This window comes from Ranitomeya variabilis, chromosome 1 (genome assembly GCF_051348905.1).
Source record: "Ranitomeya variabilis isolate aRanVar5 chromosome 1, aRanVar5.hap1, whole genome shotgun sequence".
NCBI classification, from domain to species: Eukaryota; Metazoa; Chordata; class Amphibia; order Anura; family Dendrobatidae; genus Ranitomeya; species Ranitomeya variabilis.
The window spans coordinates 487,327,449-487,349,646 of NC_135232.1; the positions used below are offsets into that span (position 1 = coordinate 487,327,449).

General features: G+C 45.7%; 1 long non-coding RNA gene across 1 annotated transcript in view; it reads right to left on the reverse strand.

Moving 5' to 3' along the window:
* Positions 1–21,833, reverse strand: part of LOC143765289 (uncharacterized) — a 135,209-nt gene extending 113,376 nt beyond the window's left edge. The window contains exons 1-2 of the long non-coding RNA XR_013213357.1: positions 21,281–21,833; positions 18,711–18,848 (exon numbers count right to left, since the gene is read on the reverse strand). This is a non-coding gene — a long non-coding RNA (uncharacterized LOC143765289). The remainder of the gene's footprint in view (positions 1–18,710; positions 18,849–21,280) is intronic.
* Between the last annotated feature and the right edge of the window lie 365 nt (positions 21,834–22,198).

Here is a 22,198-nt window from a genome sequence, read left to right on the forward strand (position 1 = left end):
CACGGGAGGCTGGACAAGCGCTCATTTTAAAATGCGCGCATGTCCAGCCTCCCGTGACGTCACGGCTTGTGATTGGTTGCGTCGCCCATGTGACTGCGACGCAACCAATCACAAGCCGGGACTTCACGTAAAGGAAAGAAAAGCGCGAATTTTAAACAAAGAACGCTGCCGCTTCCCTCGGTAAGGTGCAGGCTGCGTCGGAGAGGTGAGTATAGCAATATTTTTTATTTTAATTCTCTCTTTTACACATTTTTACATTAATGTTGTTTCGATACCGATACCCGATACCACAAAAGTATCGGATCTCGGTATCGGAATTCCGATACCCGCAAGTATCGGCCGATACCCGATACTTGCGGTATCGGAATGCTCAACACTAATTGAGACACATATATATATAGTCTGTATTTATATTTCATTCAGCGCGATATCTGTGAAAAGTCGGTAATTCAATTGCCGGCTTTTGCTCTCTCCTGCACAAACCTGACAGGATATGAGACATGGTTTACATACAGTAAACCATCTCATATCCCCTTTTTTTTTGCATATTCCACACTACTAATGTTAGTAGTGTGTATGTGCAAAATTTCAGCGCTGTAGCTGCTAAAATAAAGGGTTAAATGGCGGAAAAAATTGGCGTGGGCTCCCGCGCAATTTTCTCCGCCAGAGTAGTAAAGCCAGTGACTGAGGGCAGATATTACTAGCCAGGAGAGGGTCCACGGTTATTGGCCCCCCCCGTGGCTACAAACATCTGCCCCCAGCCACCCCAGAAAAGGCACATCTGGAAGATGCGCCTATTCTGGCACTTGGCCACTCTCTTCCCACTCCCTGTAGCGGTGGGATATGGGGTAATGAAGGGTTAATGCCACCTTGCTATTGTAAGGTGACATTAAGCCAGATTAATAATGGAGAGGCGTCAATTATGACACCTATCCATTATTAATCCAATTGTTTGAAAGGGTTAAAAAAACACACACACACATGATTCAAAAGTGTTTTAATGAAATAAACACAGCGGTTGTTTTAATAATTTATTGTTCTCTCAATCCATTTCCAGGCCCTCGCTTGGCAAAATAATAAACGCACAAGATACATACCCTCAGCTGAAACGTCACGTCCCACGAAGTAATCCATCTGAAGGGGTTAACTAATATTACAGGCACGAGCTGCGATAAACCACTCGCTCATGCCTGTAATCCCCCGGGTGCTGAAAGGAAAGCTGGATCTGTACTTACATTGAGTCGCGGTGAGGCGCCCTCTGCTGGATGTTCTCATGAACTGCAGCCTGGGAACTTTTTCTCACGCTCCAGGTCATATGAGGACATCCACCAGGGGGCGCATCACCGCGACTGAAGGAAATGTAGGTCAATGACCTACATTTCATTCATTCGCCGGGGAATTACAAGCAGGAGCACACCGCTGCATTAGCAGGGCTCCTGCCTGTAATATTAGTTAACCCCTTCAGATGGATTACCTCGTGGGACGAGACGGTTCACCAGAAGGTATGTATCTTGTGCGTTTATTATTTTGCCAAGCGAGGGCCTGGAAATGGATTGAGAGAGCAATAAATTATTACAACAACCGCTGTGTTTATTTCATTAAAATACTTTTGAATCATGTGTGTGTGTGTTTTTTTAACCCTTTCAAACAATTGGATTAATAATGGATAGGTGTCATAATTGACGCCTCTCCATTATTAATCTGGCTTAATGTCACCTTACAATAGCAAGGTGGCATTAACCCTTCATTAACCCATATCCCACCACTACAGGGAGTGGGAAGAGAGTGGCCAAGTGCCAGAATAGGCGCATCTTCCAGATGTGCCTTTTCTGGGGTGGCTGGGGGCAGATGTTTGTATCCACGGGGGGGGCAATAACCATGGACCCTCTCCTGGCTATTAATATCTGCCCTCAGTCACTGGCTTTACCATTCTGGCGGAGAAAATTGCGCGGGAGCCCACGCCAATTTTTTCCGCCATTTAACCCTTTATTTTAGCAGCTACAGCGCTGAAATTTTGCACATACACACTACTAACATTAGTAGTGTGGAATATGCAAAAAAAAGGGGATATGAGATGGTTTACTGTATGAAAACCATGTCTCATATCCTGTCGGGTTTGTGCAGGAGAAATGAAAAGCCGGCAACTGAATTACCGACTTTTCACTAACACTGCTGCGTATTTCTCGCAAGTCACACTGCTGGTCCGTGTGGAATCCGTATTTTTCTCGCCCCCATAGACTTTCATTGGCGATTTTTTTGCGCAATACGCTGACAAGCGCAGCATGCTGCGATTTTGTACGGCCGTAGAAAGCCGTATAATACTGAACCGTAATATACGGCTAATAGGAGCAGCCCCATTGAGAATCATTGTGCCGTATGTAATGCGAGTTTTACGGACGTAGTTTCTGCGCTCTTACGTCCGTAAAACACGCATTTGTGACCCCGGCCTTATGTGGTCCTGTACAACCAGGTAGAAGGTGTACGCAAACTTGTTGTGAATTTAAATCTCCCTTTTTTATGTGTGGGGGAATGCAGGAAAAAATCAGGCCCACTGTATTACACTACACAGTTTGATTGGCAGAAAGAGGCTGGCAGATATGCCACGAACAGGACTGACGCACGCAGATGCACACACTGGCAATAGAAATCTCCCTCTTTATGTGTGGGAGAATGCAGGGAAAAATCAGGCCCACTGGATTACACTACACAGTTTGATTGGCAGAAAGAGGCTGGCAGATATGCCACGAACAGGACTGATGCACGCAGATGCACACACTGGCAATAGAAATCTCCCTCTTTATGTGTGGGAGAATGCAGGAAAAAATCAGGCCCACTATATCACAGTATAGTTTCTGTGGCACAAAATGACTGCCAGATACCACAGACAGCACTGGCACAGATGCACAGATTTGGCAATATTATTCTCCCTTTATTTCAATTATTTTTATTTATATGGGAGACAAGTGATTTAATCAGGCCCACTATATCACAGTATATTTTCTGTGGCACAAAATGAATGACAGATACCACAGACAGCACTGGCACAGATGCACAGATTTGGCAATATTATTCTCCCTTTATTTTAATTATTTTTATTTATATGGGAGACAAGTGATTTAATCAGGCCCACTATACCACAGTATATTTTCTGTGGCACAAAATGAATGACAGATACCACAGACAGCACTGGCACAGATGCACAGATTTGGCAATATTATTCTCCCTTTATTTTAATTTTTTTATTTATATGGGAGACAAGTGATTTAATCAGGCCCACTATATCACAGTATAGTTTCTGTGGCACAAAATGAATGACAGATACCACAGACAGCACTGGCACAGATGCACAGATTTGGCAATATTATTCTCCCTTTATTTTAATTATTTTTATTTATATGGGAGACAAGTGATTTAATCAGGCCCACTATACCACAGTATATTTTCTGTGGCACAAAATGAATGACAGATACCACAGACAGCACTGGCACAGATGCACAGATTTGGCAATATTATTCTCCCTTTATTTTAATTTTTTTATTTATATGGGAGACAAGTGATTTAATCAGGCCCACTATATCACAGTATAGTTTCTGTGGCACAAAATGAATGACAGATACCACAGACAGCACTGGCACAGATGCACAGATTTGGCAAGATTATTCTCCCTTTATTTTTATTTTTTTTATGGGAGACAAGTGATTTAATCAGGCCCACTATATCACAGTATAGTTTCTGTGGCACAAAATGACTGACAGAGATACCACAGACAGCACTGGCACAGATGCACTGATTGGCAATATAAATCTCCCTTCTTAGGTGTGGGACAGTGCAGAAAAATACAGGCCCACTGTTTTACACTACACAGTTTCAGGGGCTGAAAGTGGCTGGAAGATATTAAAAAAAAAAAGGGACTGTACTACAATTACTATTTCCCTACAATAGTCTCTTAAAAGTATGGCAGGAAGCAATAAAAAGGACTGCTGCACACAAAAAATGAGGACAAACAAACAAGATAGCTATGCAGAAAAGAAGGAGCAACAGGATTTGCACAGTGGCGTACACACAGCAACGCAGCGATCAGGGAGCCTTATAAGCTACAGAGTTGTTGCACAGAAATCTTGCCTCCACTGTCCCTGCAAAGAAAAGGTGGTGTTGGACAGTGGAAATCGCTACAGCACAAGCGGTTTGGGGGTTAATTTACCCTGCCTAACGCTATCCCTGCTTCTGACGAAGCGGCAGCATCCTCTCCCTATGCTCAGATCAGCAGCAGTGTTATGGACCTGGTGGTTAGGAGCACCCGGAATGACCTGATGAGTAAACTAGTAATCGGAACAAGCTCTGGGAAAGTGGGAACTCTGCTGACCGCAAACCCTACTCCTATCACACACACTAGAAATAGCCGTGGAGCGTACCTAACTCTCCCTAGATGCCTCTTCACAGCCTAAGAGCTAACTACCCCTAAAGATAGAAATAGAAGCCTAACCTTGCCTCAGAGAAATTCCCAAAAGGCAAAGGCAGCCCCCACATATATTGACTGTGAGTTAAGAGGAAAGTCACAAACACAGGAATGAAACAGGTATTAGCAAAGGAGGCCAGACTTCACTAAATAGTCAGAGGATAGAAAAGGAAACTATGCGGTCAGCACAAAAAACTACAAAAACCACGCAGTGTATGCAAAAAGACCCCCACACCGACTCACGGTGTGGAGGCGCAACTCTGCACTCCCAGAGCTTCCAGCTAGCAAGGAAATATCATGATAGCAAGCTGGACTAGAATTTAGCAGTACTAAGAAATATATTCAGGCAGCAGTAACAACAAATGAACTAGCAGGGACTTAGCTTCTGCTGGAGTAGACAGGTCCTCAGAGAAGTCCAAGAGAGATCTGAACCAGTACTGAAAAATTGACAGCTGGCATGAAGTAACGATCTGAGTAGAGTTAAATAGGGAAGCCAGCATAACAATAAACGAGGGCAGCTGAGGAAGCAAACCTCAGAGACCAGCAGTTCCGCTCAAAGCCACCAGAGGGAGTCCAAGAGCAGAACTAACCAAAGTACCATTCATGACCACAGGAGGGAGTCCGAGAAATGGAATTCACAACAGTACCCCCCCCCTTGAGGAGGGGTCACCGAACCCTCACCAGGGCCCCCAGGCCGATCAGGATGAGCCAAACGAAAGGCACGAACTAAATCGGCAGCATGGACATCGGAGGCAACAACCCAAGAATTATCCTGCTGACCATAGCCCTTCCACTTAACCAGGTACAGGAGCTTCCGTCTCGAAATACGAGAATCCAAAATTTTTTCCACCACATACTCCAACTCCCCCTCAACCAACACTGGAGCAGGAGGATCAACGGAGGGAACCATAGGCGCCACATATCTCCGCAACAACGACCTATGGAACACATTATGGATGGCAAAGGAAGCTGGAAGGACCAAACGAAATGACACAGGGTTGAGAATTTCAGAAATCTTATAAGGACCAATGAAACGAGGCTTAAACTTAGGAGAAGAAACCTTCATAGGAACATAACGAGAAGATAACCAAACCAAATCCCCAACACAAAGTCGAGGACCAACACAACGACAGCGGTTAGCGAAACGTTGAACCTTCTCCTGGGACAACGTCAGATTGTCCACCACGTGAGTCCAAATTTGCTGCAATCTGTCCACCACAGAATCCACACCAGGACAGTCAGAAGGCTCAACCTGCCCTGAAGAAAAACGAGGATGAAAACCAGAATTGCAAAAAAAAGGCGAAACCAAAGTAGCCGAACTAGCCCGATTATTAAGGGCGAACTCAGCCAATGGCAAAAAAGTCACCCAATCATCCTGATCAGCAGAAACAAAGCATCTCAGATAGGTTTCCAAAGTCTGGTTGGTTCGTTCGGTTTGGCCATTTGTCTGAGGATGGAAAGCCGAAGAAAAAGACAAATCAATGCCCATCTTAGCACAAAAGGAACGCCAAAACCTAGAGACAAACTGGGACCCTCTGTCCGACACAATGTTCTCCGGAATGCCATGCAAACGAACCACATGCTGAAAGAACAATGGCACCAAATCAGAGGAGGAAGGTAATTTAGGCAAGGGTACCAAATGGACCATCTTAGAAAAGCGATCACAAACCACCCAGATGACAGCCATCCTTTGAGAGACAGGAAGATCTGAAATAAAATCCATGGAAACATGCGTCCAGGGCCTTTTCGGGACCGGCAAGGGCAAAAGCAACCCACTGGCACGAGAACAGCAGGGCTTGGCCCGAGCACAAGTCCCACAAGACTGCACAAAAGAACGCACATCCCGTGACAAGGAAGGCCACCAAAAGGACCTAGCCACCAAATCCCTGGTACCAAAAATCCCAGGATGACCAGCCAACACCGAGCAATGAACCTCAGAAATAACTCTGCTAGTCCATCTATCAGGGACAAACAGTCTCTCCGCTGGACAATGGTCAGGTCTATCAGCCTGAAACTCCTGCAGCACCCGCCGCAAATCAGGGGAGATGGCAGACAGAATTACCCCCTCTTTAAGAATACCAGCTGGCTCAGGGACTCCCGGAGAATCAGGCACAAAACTCCTAGAAAGGGCATCAGCCTTCACATTCTTAGAACCTGGAAGGTATGAGACCACAAAATCGAAACAGGAGAAAAACAGTGACCATCTTGCCTGTCTAGGATTCAACCGCTTGGCAGACTCGAGATAAGTCAAATTCTTGTGATCTGTCAAGACCACCACGCGGTGCTTGGCTCCCTCAAGCCAATGTCACCACTCCTCGAATGCCCACTTCATAGCCAGCAGCTCCCGATTGCCAACATCATAATTACGCTCGGCAGGCGAAAACTTTCTAGAAAAGAAGGCACATGGCTTCATCACAGAGCCATCAGAACTTCTTTGAGACAAAACAGCCCCTGCTCCAATCTCAGAAGCATCAACCTCAACTTGAAAAGGGAGCGAAACATCTGGCTGACGCAACACAGGGGCCGAAGAAAAATGACGTTTCAGCTCCTGAAAAGCCTCCACGGCCGCAGAGGACCAATTCACAACATCAGCACCCTTCCTTGTCAAATCAGTCAAAGGTTTAACCACACTAGAATAATTAGCGATGAAGCAACGGTAAAAATTAGCAAAGCCCAGGAATTTCTGAAGACTCTTCACAGATGTAGGCTGAGTCCAATCATAAATGGTCTGAACTTTAACAGGATCCATCTCGATAGTAGAAGGGGAAAAAATGAAGCCCAAAAAGGAAACCTTCTGAACTCTGAAGAGACATTTAGACCCCTTCACAAACAAGGAATTAGCACGAAGGACCTGGAATACCATTCTGACCTGTTTCACATGAGACTCCCAATCATCTGAAAAGACCAAAATATCATCCAAATATACAATCATGAATCTATCCAGATACTTTTGGAAAATGTCATGCATAAAGGACTGAAACACAGATGGAGTGTTAGAAAGCCCGAATGGCATCACCAGGTATTCAAAATGGCCCTCGGGCGTATTAAATGCTGTTTTCCATTCATCGCCCTGTTTAATACGCACAAGGTTATACGCCCCTCGAAGATCTATCTTGGTGAACCAACTAGCCCCCTTAATCCGAGCAAACAAATCAGACAACAGAGGCAAAGGGTACTGAAATTTGACCGTGATTTTATTGAGAAGGCGGTAGTCTATACAGGGTCTCAGAGAACCATCCTTCTTGGCCACAAAAAAGAACCCTGCTCCCAACGGTGATGAAGACGGGCGAATATGCCCTTTCTCCAAGGATTCCTTTATATAACTCCGCATAGCGGCGTGTTCTGGCACGGATAAATTGAAAAGTCGGCCCTTAGGAAACTTACTACCAGGGATCAAATTTATAGCACAATCACAATCCCTATGAGGGGGTAGGATACTGGATTTGGGCTCATCAAATACATCCCGGTAATCCGACAGAAACTCAGGGACATCAGAAGGAGTGGATGAAGAAATTGACATCATCGGAACATCGCCATGTACCCCTTGACAACCCCAACTAGACACAGATATTGATTTCCAATCCAATACTGGATTATGAATCTGTAGCCATGGCAAACCCAACACGACCACATCATGCAAATTATGCAACACCAAAAAGCGAATATCTTCCTGATGTGAAGGAGCCATGCACATGGTCAACTGAGTCCAGTACTGAGGTTTATTCCTGGCCAAAGGCGTAGCATCAATTCCTCTTAATGGAATAGGCTCCAGGAAAAAACCACAACGCCTGGCAAACTCCAAGTCCATCAAATTCAGGGCAGCGCCCGAATCCACAAATGCCATAACCGAGTAGGACGACAGAGAGCAAATCAAAGTAACAGACAAAAGAAATTTAGGCTGTACAGTTGCAATGATGACAGACCTAGCGAACCGCTTAGTGCGCTTAGGACAATCAGATATAGCATGAGTAGGGTCACCACAGTAAAAACACAGCCGATTCTGACGTCTGTGTTCTTGCCGTTCAGTTCTGGTCAAAGTCCTATCACATTGCATAAGCTCAGGCCTCTGCTGAGAGGACACCGCCAAATGGTGCACAAGCTTGCGCTCACGCAAACGCCGATCAATTTGAATGGCCAAGGACATTGATTCATTCAGACCAGCAGGCGTGGGGAAGCCCACCATAACATCCTTAAGGCCCTCAGAGAGACCCTTTCTAAAAATTGCTGCCAGGGCACTATCATTCCATTGAGTGAGCACAGACCACTTTCTAAACTTCTGACAATATACCTCCGCTTCATCCTGACCCTGACACAAAGCCAGCAAGGTTTTCTCTGCCTGATCCACTGAATTCGGTTCATCATAAAGCAATCCAAGCGCCAGAAAAAATGCATCTACATTAAGCAATGTAGGATCTCCTGGCGCAAGGGAGAATGCCCAGTCTTGAGGGTCGCCACGTGACAAAGAAATAATAATCTTTACTTGCTGAATGGGGTCACCAGTGGAGCAGGGTTTCAAAGCAAGAAACAGTCTACAATTATTTTTGAAATTCAGAAACTTAGATCTATCCCCAGAAAACAAATCAGGAATTGGAATTCTAGGCTCTAACATCGGATTCTGAACTACATAATCTTGAATGCTTTGGACCCTTGCAGCGAGTTGATCCACACAAGAGGACAGACCTTGAATATCCATATCTACACCTGAGTCCTGAACCACCCAGAGATTAAGGGGAAAAGAGACACAAAACACACTGCAGAGAAAAAAAATGGGTTCAGAACTTCTCTTATCCCTCTTTTGAGATGCATTAACACTTTGTGGGCCAGCTGTACTATTATGGACCTGGTGGTTAGGAGCACCCGGAATGACCTGATGAGTAAACTAGTAATCGGAACAAGCTCTGGGAAAGTGGGAACTCTGCTGACCGCAAACCCTACTCCTATCACACACACTAGAAATAGCCGTGGAGCGTACCTACCTCTCCCTAGATGCCTCTTCACAGCCTAAGAGCTTACTACCCCTAAAGATAGAAATAGAAGCCTAACCTTGCCTCAGAGAAATTCCCAAAAGGCAAAGGCAGCCCCCACATATATTAACTGTGAGTTAAGAGGAAAGTCACAAACACAGGAATGAAACAGGTATTAGCAAAGGAGGCCAGACTTCACTAAATAGTCAGAGGATAGAAAAGGAAACTATGCGGTCAGCACAAAAAACTACAAAAACCACGCAGTGTATGCAAAAAGACCCCCACACCGACTCACGGTGTGGAGGCGCAACTCTGCACTCCCAGAGCTTCCAGCTAGCAAGGAAATATCATGATAGCAAGCTGGACTAGAATTTAGCAGTACTAAGAAATATATTCAGGCAGCAGTAACAACAAATGAACTAGCAGGGACTTAGCTTCTGCTGGAGTAGACAGGTCCTCAGAGAAGTCCAAGAAAGATCTGAACCAGTACTGAAAAATTGACAGCTGGCATGAAGTAACGATCTGAGTAGAGTTAAATAGGGAAGCCAGCATAACAATAAACGAGGGCAGCTGAGGAAGCAAACCTCAGAGACCAGCAGTTCCGCTCAAAGCCACCAGAGGGAGTCCAAGAGCAGAACTAACCAAAGTACCATTCATGACCACAGGAGGGAGTCTGAGAAATGGAATTCACAACACAGCAGTAAGATGGCAGTTGGCAGGAACGCCCCTTTATATCCCCTGTGATGTCGCAGAAAGCAAGCCAATCACTGCCATGCCCTTCTCTAAGATGGTGGGGACCAGGACCTATGTCATCACGCTGCCCACACTCTGCGTGCACCTTCATTGGCTGAGAAATGGCGCTTTAAGCATCATATGAAACGCGACTTTGGTGCGAAGATCGTGTACTGCATGGCCGATCCCACGCTGGGATTTGGTCAGGTTTCATGAAACCCGACTTTGCCAAAAGTCGGCGACTTATGAAAATGACAGATCCGTTTCGCTCAACCCTAGTTTTCACCCTTCTACCCTAGTCCTATGTTGTAGTTCCGTAACAATGACAGCATCACGATGGACTCGTACAGTCAAAAAGGGGTAATAAAGGCAGTGTGTTCCCGTGCCTCATGGGTCCGGGGAATCTGCCAATATCCTTGGCTCAGATCCATCATTGTCAGGTACTTAGCCCCGGCCAACTGGTCGAGAAGGTCATCGATGCATGGTATGGGTAATGCATCTGTGACCGCCACAGCGTTGAGCCCCCTGTAGTCCACTTAGAACTGGGTTGTTAAGTCCTTTATGGGGAAGAGGACTACGTGCAAAGCCCATGTGCTGCTGGATGCTTGAATCACCCTCAGTTTCAGCATTTCATCAATCTCTTGGTGCATGTGCTGCTGCACCTCGAGAGAGACCCGATATACTGAACGCAGGATCAGGGGGTGATTCCCGGAGTTCATGTTATGGATGGCTGTCTCAGTCCTTCTGGGCAGGCTGCTGAGCAGCCCCCGGAAAGGGTGTAGGGTGACCCCCAGCTGGGACGGTTGGTCCTCCGAGAGCTTGTTGCCAACTTTCACATCCTCAATAGATCCACCTGCCTTGGCCTAGGTGAGTAGATCCAGGAGGGTTTCTGCCTCTCCTTCATCGGGAAGGTTGCACACAGCGAGGGCGCAGACCTCATGATGGGCCTTCATCATGTTCATGTGGAAGCCATTCCTCCTTCCACGGGCGTGGTCCAGGGTGATCAGGTAAGAGACGACATCGATCTGTTGGTGCACGAGGTATGGACCTTCCTCGGCCTGAATCTTGTTCTGTGGTATGGGGACCAGTACCCACACTTTTTGACCCACCTGGTATTTTCTCTCAAAAGCATTCTGGTCGGACCAATGCGTCTGGTCATTCTAAGCCTGGGCTATATTGCCATGCGCCTGTCTGGTCAAGGCCATGATCTTGTCCTGGAAGCGCACAACATACTCGATGATCGAAACTCCATGGTCAAGTGCCCATACCATGCCTCTTTCACCAGAGCTAGGGGCCCCTGCGCACTTTGTCTATGCAAGAGCTCAAAGGGGGTGAACCCTGTTGAGGCCTGTAGAACCTCCCTGTAGGCAAATAACAGGTGTGGGAGGTATTGCTCCCAATCTCTCTTGTGGGAGTTGTGGCCCTGCACTTCCCATGGCAGCCCCCCTTCAACTCTGAGTCTCCCCCCTGTGCAGCTCGATGCCCCCTGTCTTTTCCACTAGAGGACAATAGATCCCAGCACTCTGGCTGATCACACCTGAGGGCATCTTCACACCTCTCACATTTCACAGCTGTATTCCCTGTGCATGTAGTGTCACTGTATGGGAAAGTTTCAGATTTTGCTTCCCCTCCACAGCAGGAGGCACGTTCAATACATCAACATCATTAGCAGTGGACATTTCAAGACAGTCTATGGAAGCCGAACTTGGAGGTTCAGTGGCTACATACTGGGATACTAGCCACACCTAATCAGTCCCAAGCAAAACATTAGCGGGAATATTTGCAGATACCCCCACCTCCCTCATTCCTCTCCTGGCGCTCCAGTCCAAATACACCATTGCAATGGGCAGCGACAGTTCAACGCCTCTAATCCCAGAGACTGAAAGAATCTTTCCGGGTACCAAATCCTGGGTAGACACAACCTCAGGTGTACAAGGGTCATCTTAGCAACAGTGTCCCACAGTCCCATGACTGCTGCGCGGCCGATGGTGATGGGTTGGTAATTGTCAAAGGACCTACCACCACCCCCTCACACACACAAAACACTGGAAGTTTTCTTGCGCTGGAGACACATGGCCTTGAAGTATCCTGGTTGGTTGTAATGATGACATCGGCGGTGTTCTTCCCCTGACCTGGAGAGGGGAGCAGAGGGGTGTGCCACCTACATTCTAGGGTCAGGGCAAACAGGGGCAGGATTGGTCTTACCCCCTCTTCAGGTGCTGCTGGCATCCCTCTTTGTTGGCGTATTCTTCGGCTGTTGTATCAGAGGCCCCTTTTGGTTTCCGGTCACGGTCATGGAGGTCCTCAGGGCAGTTCCATGGGAATTGTTCTGTGACAAGCAGCTCCTGAATCACCTTGCAGGTGGAGAGCTCCAGACCCTTGGCCCAGTGCTTGGCAGCTCTCATAAGGGCTGACATGTGGTCAGCCGAGGTGTCCTTTGGGCCCCTCTGCAGGCTCTGGAACTCCCTGCGGTAAGACTTCGGGGTGAGGTTGAACTGCTGGATCAGGGCCTGTTTGATGCTGTCGTAGTCCTGCTCCTCCCACACATGTAAGTCCCCCAGGATATACAGGGACTTACCCCACAAAAGGGGGTCAGGTACTTGGCCCACTGATCCAGGGCCAGATGGTGTTGGTGGCAGGTCTGCTCAAAGGCCAGCAGAAATGAGTCCAGGTCTATGTCTTTTTCTAACACACGGATGTCCTCAGAGTGGACTTTGAAAGATTTGATTTCCTGAAGTGTCCGATGGGGACCGGTGCCGAGCCATCTCCAGCTGGTGCTTACGCTCAGGTACAGGTTGGGAATAACGGTTAGCTATATGTGTCACGTTACCATTTCTTATAATTTGTGGATGGAAGGAATCTCTCATATCCACAGGCACCTTCTTAGTGTCATGATCATGGACGGGATACCGTTGTACGTCCTCTTTGGGTTAATTCTGTGTGACCTCCCTTTGAATTTGGGCAGACTATATGTGCACGCCTGTGTTGAGATCTTCATCAGTGATACTTCTGTTCTCGGCTGAGCAACTGACCCCCATATATCTCTGTGTACTGCCTGTTCTCTTATGCTTGCTTGTGTATGACCCGGTCTGTTTCCCATTTGATATCTGCCTTCTGATCCTGTACATCCTGTGTCCCTCCTGGTTTTGACCTCGGCTACATCCCCTGACTTTCCGTTAGTTTGTCGCTCTTATACCACGTTGCTCTTTCTGGCTTCTGACCTCGGCTCACTTTTTACTATGCTATTTGACTTTCCCTCCAGTTACCGCGCAGTCCTCTCATCTGACCTCAGCTTACCTGACACTCCTCTTGTCTCTGCCAGCACGCGCTAGTGTCCTCAGGGGTTTGGGGCATGGCTCTGCCTCCAGCCACTACCTGGTGGTCACGTGCCACAGGTCCTGCTCACCTATGGCGCACTCACAACAGCGGCCACACGGCACGGTAGGAATCCAAGAGCACCCCCCAGATTGTGCCCAGACACGCGCACAGGCTCACATGGTGAGTCCGAATCGGTGTCCGTGACATTTGGTTTCTGGTCCGTCTCCACGCATGACATGATGCGGCTTTCATGGCAGAACAATGACAAAGGCTAAAGGTGTGTGGCTAGCTTTTAACCCCTAGCTTGCCTCCTCCCATATTTGCCACCGCCCCTCTGGGCTGGACTGAATTCTCCCTTGACCTCCTAGCTGAAATAATTCCCAATATCCAGGATGGGTCACAACTTCCTAGGGGAAGGTCAAAATGGGACGACTGATGTCTCAACGGGTTTGTTGGGGCTGGACCAATATGGAGAGTCCAAACTTGGGTCGGCTAAGTGGTTCTGGAGGACCAGTCTTGATAGCTCAGTATCAGACAGCTAGGGAAATTTGAGACACTGGGGTGTGTTCGGAGGGCTCCCAGGGTTCTGATGGTATATTGGATTTACTCTTGATATGCACGGTATTCTCGTAATTCATCTCTTGGTGTTGGTGCCTCAGTGTCTACGCTTTCATGGTACTCTCATAATTCATCTCTAGGTGTCGGTGATGCTCGGTCTAGAGCTTCCTTTGATGTTGGCCACCTTGCACATAGGACAGTAGGGGGTCCTAGCTCTGCTCCTCCTTGCCTTCAATAACATGCGGCCTCTAATTCCCTGGCTAAATGGTGAAGTTCTGTAATTTTGGGGATTTGTGTACTTATCTCAAGGGTGGGGCCCCCCCCCACCCTTGAGATAAGTACACAAATCCCCAAAATTACAGAACTTCACCATTTAGCCAGGGAATTAGAGGCCGCATGTTATTGAAGGCAAGGAGGAGCAGAGCTAGGACCCCCTACTGTCCTATGTGCACTTCAGGAGTGGAGGAAGATCTCTGGACTATATACTGGGCCTGAATTAATAAATCCAAAATGGAATCTCCCTCATCCTTCACAGCTATCTTATTCCCCTCTCTTACTCCTCTTCCGCTTCACTTCTTCCCTGGATCCCCCTCCCAACTCTAACCTTTGTTACCATCCTCTTCTATCTTTTCTCTATTTCTCTCATATTCCCTCCTCCTCTTCTTCTCCCCTATATTTGGTCATGTCACAAAAGTCAATAAGATGGTTTGAGATAGTTGTTATAAATGTACACTGCTAACATGGACCACATTGTAAAACTGTTTTTATTATTGTACTTCACAGTTATCACTTTGCTGTCTTGACGTAATCTGTGAAACTCATTAAACTTTTATGTTACCCTTAAAAGGTTACATATTTACAAAACAGTGGCAGAAACGTTTTGCATGACAGGTTTCCTGGGGGGTGTGACAAGTTTGTTATTTTCAGTGAGGCCTGTAAACTACACTTCAGGTTATGTCCTTGTTCCTCAGGAATCCAGGAGCAATGGGTGGAGATAGTGATCTCACTCCTTCAGGGTGACCCACAAGCATGGGCATTTTCTCTCCTGTCTGATTCCCAGTCACTCCAGAATGTGTAGGAATTTTTTCTGGTGCTTTGTAATATATACAATGACCCCAACGGCGTCATGCTGACTGAGTCTATACTACGTCATTTTCAGCAGGGAGACCGGTCAGAGGATGAATATTGCTCCAAGTTTCAGAGGTGATCCATGGACACTAAGTGGAATGACCTCGGACTCCGTAGCCAGTTCTGTGAAGGGTTATCAGTAACCATGAAGGATGCCTCAGCTCTGTATGAGACTCCAGTTTCCCTTGAGGCAGCCATGTCTCTTGCTATCCGGGTGGATCTTCACCAAAGACATAAGAAGACACCCCAATGTGCGGGAGGTCCAAGGCCAAGGGAAATCTGGTCTGAGTCATCTGAAGAATCCATACAATTAGGTGCAGCAGCTCGTTCTGGAAAGCAGTCTGTTTTTTGGCGCAAAGGGTGAGTATGTTTTTACTGTGGTAGAAAGGGCCATTTCATGGGCATGTGTCCTTCCCTATTTCATGGTAAACAGCCGCTAGAAAACTAAGAAGCTGTGGTTGGGGGAGGTTTGAAACCCAGGTGTACATAGCACCTCCGTAGGTAGGACACAATTTTTTCTGCTAGCCGCATCATCGATCTCTTCTCCAAAAACACACACATTGTGTCCTCTGTACCATCATTGCTACCACCATCCCCTGTCATTGTAGATAGAAATTTAGAATTTCAGATAGCGAAGATCGTTGATTTTAGCTTAGTTCATCGGTCGCTTCAGTATCTGATACACTGGAAGAGATATGGTCCTGAAGAGAGAACGTGACATCCATGCAACCAGGCTGATCAGTTCTTTTCATGTGGCACACCCTAATAAACCTAGTTCTGAGGTTCTGGAGGTCCCTCATAAAAAGGGGGAGTACTGTAAGGGGTTTACCATGACAGAGAGGAGCCTGAAGACAGCAGAGTCTGATTTCTCCTACTCCTGGGCTGAATAAAAGCACTTCACCTTCATATTAAACAGTGTACATTTTTTTGGGCAGTGCAGGGGTTAATCTGCTCTGTTGAGAGCTCTTTGACTTAAGACTCAGTTGTGCACTGTTAGTCACTTTCATCTCCTACATAATCTAGGTCCTGGCTAAAGGTACCTTCACACGAAGCGACGCTGCAGCGATAGCGACAACGATGCCGATCGCTGCAGCGTCGCTGTTTGGTCGCTGGAGAGCTGTCACACAGACCGCTCTCCAGCGACCAACGATGCCGAGGTCCCCGGGTAACCAGGGTAAACATCGGGTTGCTAAGCGCAGGGCCGCGCTTAGTAACCCGATGTTTACCCTGGTTACCAGCGTAAAAGTAAAAATAACAAACAGTACATGCTCACCTGCGTGTCCCCCGGCGTCCGCTTCCTGTACTGTGTGAGCGCCGGCCCAAACAGCAGAGCGGTGATGTCACCGCTGTGCTTTTACTTTCACTTTAGGGCCGGCGCTCAGTCAGAGCAGGAAGCGGACGGCAGGGGACGCGCAGGTGAGTATGTACTGTTTGTTTTTTTTACTTTTACGCTGGTAACCAGGGTAAACATCGGGTTACTAAGCGCGGCCCTGCGCTTAGTAACCCGATATTTACCCTTGTTACCAGCGTAAAACATCGCTGGTATCGTTGCTTTTGGTGTCAAACCTGACAATACACGCCGGTCTGACGACCAAATAAAGTCCTGAACTTTATTCAACGACCAGCGATATCACAGCAGGATCCAGATCGCTGCTGCGTGTCAAACTCAACGATATCGCTGTCCAGGACGCTGCAACGTCACGGATCGTTGTCGTTCTCGTTGTAAAGTCGTTTCGTGTGAAGGTACCTTAACACACATCATCATGCGCACCCCCACTGTGTCACCAATGAATCATGTGTGCACACATTTGGCACTTATTTATCTAATTCTCTATCCCCCTTGAACTTGGGTGTGTGCTTTTTTTTTTTTTTTATTCTGTTTTTATTTTCTGGTTTAAACTGTATTTTTATGTTTTTCATTATTGTTTACTTATTTTTTGCTGTTTGTTTATTGTTTTAAGCAGGATACCCAATATGATCCTTTGTTATCTGACAATGACTTTTCAGTGATGAAATCATTCATACCTTTGGAACATATATCATGTGCAAAAACACGGGAAAACTAAATATGAAAGAAATAAACGGACTCGGATGAACATGCATGGAATTGGATTAATATTGAATGTGATATCTTATTTGCCTGTTTATGTATATCTTATACTGCCCATTTATTGACATGCATGCTATTCCTTATATTTCTAAAGTATTGTACGTGGCACTTCTGTACTTTGTGTGCACACGTGATTCATTGGTGACACAGTGGGGGTGCGCATGTGCGCTGTGGTCCCGGCTCTCTGCTATGCAACGGCGCGTCTTTTTTCCTTGTCCGTGTGAGCGGGGATTGCTCCTCCTCCCCGCGCGCACGTGACGATAATGACGCCCTGCTCCATCTGCTGGGAGCTCCGGACTGACGGTGCGCATGCGCTGAGATTCCTCATGTGATTGGCCGGCCATACATCATGTGCCGGTTCAAAGGATCATAAAAGGTCCTGTCTATGTAACATCCGCATTCCCCTTGAGAAAGCGGGGTCTTGTTACTCGCGAAACGCGCATCGAAACACTCACACCCGGTCCAGGACTCCAGAATCCCTGCCCTCGGTAAAGCAATCTATTCCCCGTGTTATTTACTTGTTGACACAATGTCTGTGACAGTGATTATGGGGTGAATAGGCTTGCTGCCCATGTGCGACTTTGGTATTGCACTTGCACCTTATTTAAATGCAGCTTTTTGCACAAAGTGGCCAGGTATAAATTGTGGAGTCCCTTTTCCTTTATGGTGTTCCCTCCTGCATCCAATTTTGTGACTTGTTGTTGTTACGTAGTATTAAATCTGTGTGGTGTTTGTATTAATAAATTTTCTATTTTTATTATACCTGATTGCTCTTTTGTTTCTCCTTTTTGAAATATACAATTTAGAGTGGGTTTGTTTTGGTCTGTTGATATATTGGCTCATGGCATAGCCCTATATGTGACATTTATACAATGTCATTGAGGTTTTTTTGCTTATTACACCAAATTGGTTTCTTTAGCAATTTCAAGATTAACTCAAGCAAATGTTGCGTTTCTCTTTCGCTGACAAACAGATTCCCCTACCTATTTAGATATTAAAATAACACCAGATCATTCTCATCTATACAGTGACAACATTCTTTGTCCATTAATCAAAGCTGAGTTGGATCTTGAAAAATGGAATAAGCTCCAGTTGATTCGGAAGAATCAACACGATTAAAATGGACCCCCTACCCTGCTTGTTATACTTTTTCCAGACCATACCCCATTATTTGCCCTCCTCCTTTTTTCCAGTCTTAAAACAGCTATAGCTAGATTTATCTGGGCTTATAAACGACCCCGATTGTCTTATAATTTACTGAGCAAAGCTAAAGAGTTGGGTGGGGTGGCCCTCTCAGACTTCCTCCTAGCTGTGCTTCTTTAGGCTCCAGAGTAATAGTTTAACTGGTATCGCCTCACAAAAATGCAGCCAAGTATAATGCATATAATCTACCAATAATGACCCATATTTCCTCCAGTCAAATGAGAAAAAAGGACATTCTCACCAGGAGAGGTAGGGTTCCCATCACCACATTGTTCCTCTATTAGAACATGGGGGAAGTCCCAGCAATATTCTTCTGACACGTTTCGTCACCTTTGACTCATCAGGGGAGCCACACAGAAGGCATGTGTATGCAGGGCTGCTGTTGGTAGATTGTATTGTTTTGTTACGGTTCAAAGAATTGTGATGAATAAATAAATGCTCACACGACAATTGAATAAACTAATATGAATTTTCTTAATAAAAGATAATAAATATAAACAGTCACTCAAAATAACACATAATCAATAGTCATACATTACATTAAAATGGTAGGAGTCAAATCAGCCTGCTCTCTCAGTGTCCTCGCTCATCCCAATCTGTGACTCTCTCTCTCTGTGTCTCTGTGTCCCTGTCCCAGGCATACCTCCCATTTATATGTTTAAAAACTGTCCATTCAATGTTATCTGAGGCTTTGTTCTATATCCTGGTATGTGTACTGAAGCCTTAAGGCCAAATAGATAAGATTTCACCACCTGGCATCCCTGGGGGCTTTAAGACCTCTAATCAACATATGTAGGCCTAGGAAGATCTCTCATCTTTGAAGATAAGTGTAAAGTGTACACTAAATGTAAATTACTGGGTCATTTACATTCCTTTTGTTTAGACTGACCATTTGGAACAATTGACATGTGTCTGGACAAGTTTTCAATTAGCTTTCTGCTATACTCTTTGAAAGTACATATATATACTGTATATTATATAACAAAACCAATCAATATCTCTATCATTCGTATTAATTAATTGGAGTGTTGAAATCATATTAAAAATATATATATATACTACACATTCCACCCCTGATTTCAATCACTTTAATTAATTATCCTACCACTAAACTATGCACATTTTTCATAAACCCTTATACATTATTGTTCCCTAATATGTTTATTTGTTAGCTACCAATAGAAAATCACGTTGGTTCAAAAAACAATGGACATAAAAATCAAAAATCAAAAACAAAACAATGGACCACAGGTACTGGAAAATGAAATATCTTTGCAGAAATCTTCTTTTCTTCTTTAGACCACAAATCTAGATTGGTCTACGTTGCAGGGAAAGCACGGGGATTATTGTGCCCTCATCCTCTTTCCTTAAGGCCAAGATGACTTCACTGCTTTCCCTGGTTGGCCAAAGGACAGACTCATAAACATAATCTGCCCCTGCCCTTATGACATTAACCCCTCGTCTCTTCAAAGCAACAGGTGAGGGGGTGCAGGTGTCCATGGCTGAGTCCCTTCTATTGCTGCAGCTGGTCAGGGCCTCACTTTATACGCCATTTAGCAGAAACTTCTAGGGTTAGTTCTCCCCTCGCTTGCTATCAGCTGGCGGTTCTGAGGTTCACCCTGATCACGGCTTAGCAGCATCTGGGCTCGGTCTCAGCACTCAATTGGACATTGGCACAGATACAGACTGCACAATTAGAAAGAAATTCAAAGTCACACTTGAAAAACTTCAGTCCAAAGCAACAATCCAACATGCATTAACTTGGTCCATGATAACTCAGTCCAAAAGTTCTGGTCCTGGTGGCTTATTTCTCCACCCCTTCATCAAATGAACAAAAAAAAAATACCTGGTCTAATAAAATATGCCCAAAACAACCTTTGACATTTTCTGCGGTAGCAAACATTTCTAATACTAAATCATAACTATATACTCAATAAAACATGTGTATCATATTTATATTGCATATGTCTGGACTTATGCACTGAAATATAACATAACTCCAGAATATCAAACACAGTTATTAAATGCATCAAATTCATATCAAATGAAATTTGCATAATAATTATCATAATAATTTCTAGTCCGATAATGTCAATAAAAATTACAAAATCATGTTAATAATAAAAATCAAAAATCAGTCATTAAATGTTTCCACATTTTTCAAGAAAAAACATAACCCAAACCAATAATGGTTTTGACCCAATTTTAACAAATTAATTATTTACATCAATAACAAGCACATTACATCCACACACTGTCCCTGACTTCAGCAATGCATTCATTCAGCACACAGTGGTTTTTTATTTACATATGAACAGAGAAAATCACTCTTTCGGTAACCCACACATTTGTATTGCATGTTAATTCCGTACTCAAGTGTAGATGCTAATAAAAACATAAAAAAAGACTGATATTAATAAACATTCAGTAAAATCATTTTAGATTTAACATATATATATGTTTTTTCAAATACCCAATAAACACAGGAACTCCCAAAATATATAAAAAATAAGAAAACTCAAAAAATAAAATAAGTCACTTTTAAATTTAAATATGTGGACTCCTGTTTCAATACTGAAAAGACAAAAACTATTTACAGTGCACATGCAGAGCCCCCACTGCCGCAGGGCCGAGGGGTACCCGGTACCGGGCCTCTGAGTCTCTGCTCTGGGGTTGTCACGGTGGCTAGACCCGGTCCGTGACCCTGCTGAGGGGCGCACAATGATAGATGTTAGGTGTGGATGGTGTTGGTAGTGCGGTGTAGTGCCGGTCGCAGTTAATAACGAGGACACCAGGTTGCAGTCTCTTTACCTCTTTACTGAAGGTCTCAAAGTCCTCAATCCGGAATACGGTTAACCAGGCTGCGCAAGTCCGGCCGGTCCGATGGCACCTCCAGAGTTCCATTTGCAGGTGGAAATCTGTGCCTTCCTACTAGCGCTATGTGTTGTGGTCCTCCCCTGCTGAGCTTACGGGATAGTCCCCACAACTGTTGTGTCTGTTTCTCGTGTTCCCTCACAACTCGATTAGATGATCTTCTGCTAATCCTGCGTCCCTCCCTGGTGTTTATGGTTGGGACGCACCCGTATGACTGATAGGCTCGGAGCTCTTCCGGGACCCTAGAGTCGCCCCTCTCCAAAGGTTGCCCCCTATGTCTGCGTAGGTGATTTAAGTGAGACAGCCCGCCTGTGACTGACTGTCCTGCCGTTGGTTTGAAGTATGGCTTAGAGCTTTGTACCTCCTCGGCGTTCCGGCCGCCGGTTGTTTGCACCTCAGTAGGATGTTGCCTCGATCTTACAGCACGACTCCTACTGGTATTCTCCTTCTTGCTTTGATCTCGTTTCTCACTCAGCACAATAAATCTCGCTTCTTGTCCTTTCTTAGGGCACCGCCGCTATGAAGTGCAGGCGCGGTCCCGTAGCTTTCTCTCTGATTGCCAGGCCTCTGTCAGGATCCCACCCCTGACAGGGACCCTACCGAATCTTCCCCTACAACACCCTCTGCCACAAGGTGTTGCCTGGTTCCAACCCAGTCAGCGTTCTCCCTAACTTCCTGCCTAACCCCCAGTTTTACCAGACTGTGAGGAGTGGCCTAATGAATAGTACCCTTAGCTCCCCCTGGAGGCCAGACTGTGAAATGTATTGGTGTCTGTGATACCTGGTCAGATGAACTCCTTCAGTGCCATCAGACGTACCATAGCCCCCCTTAGCGGCGGAGCCACAGTACTGCAAT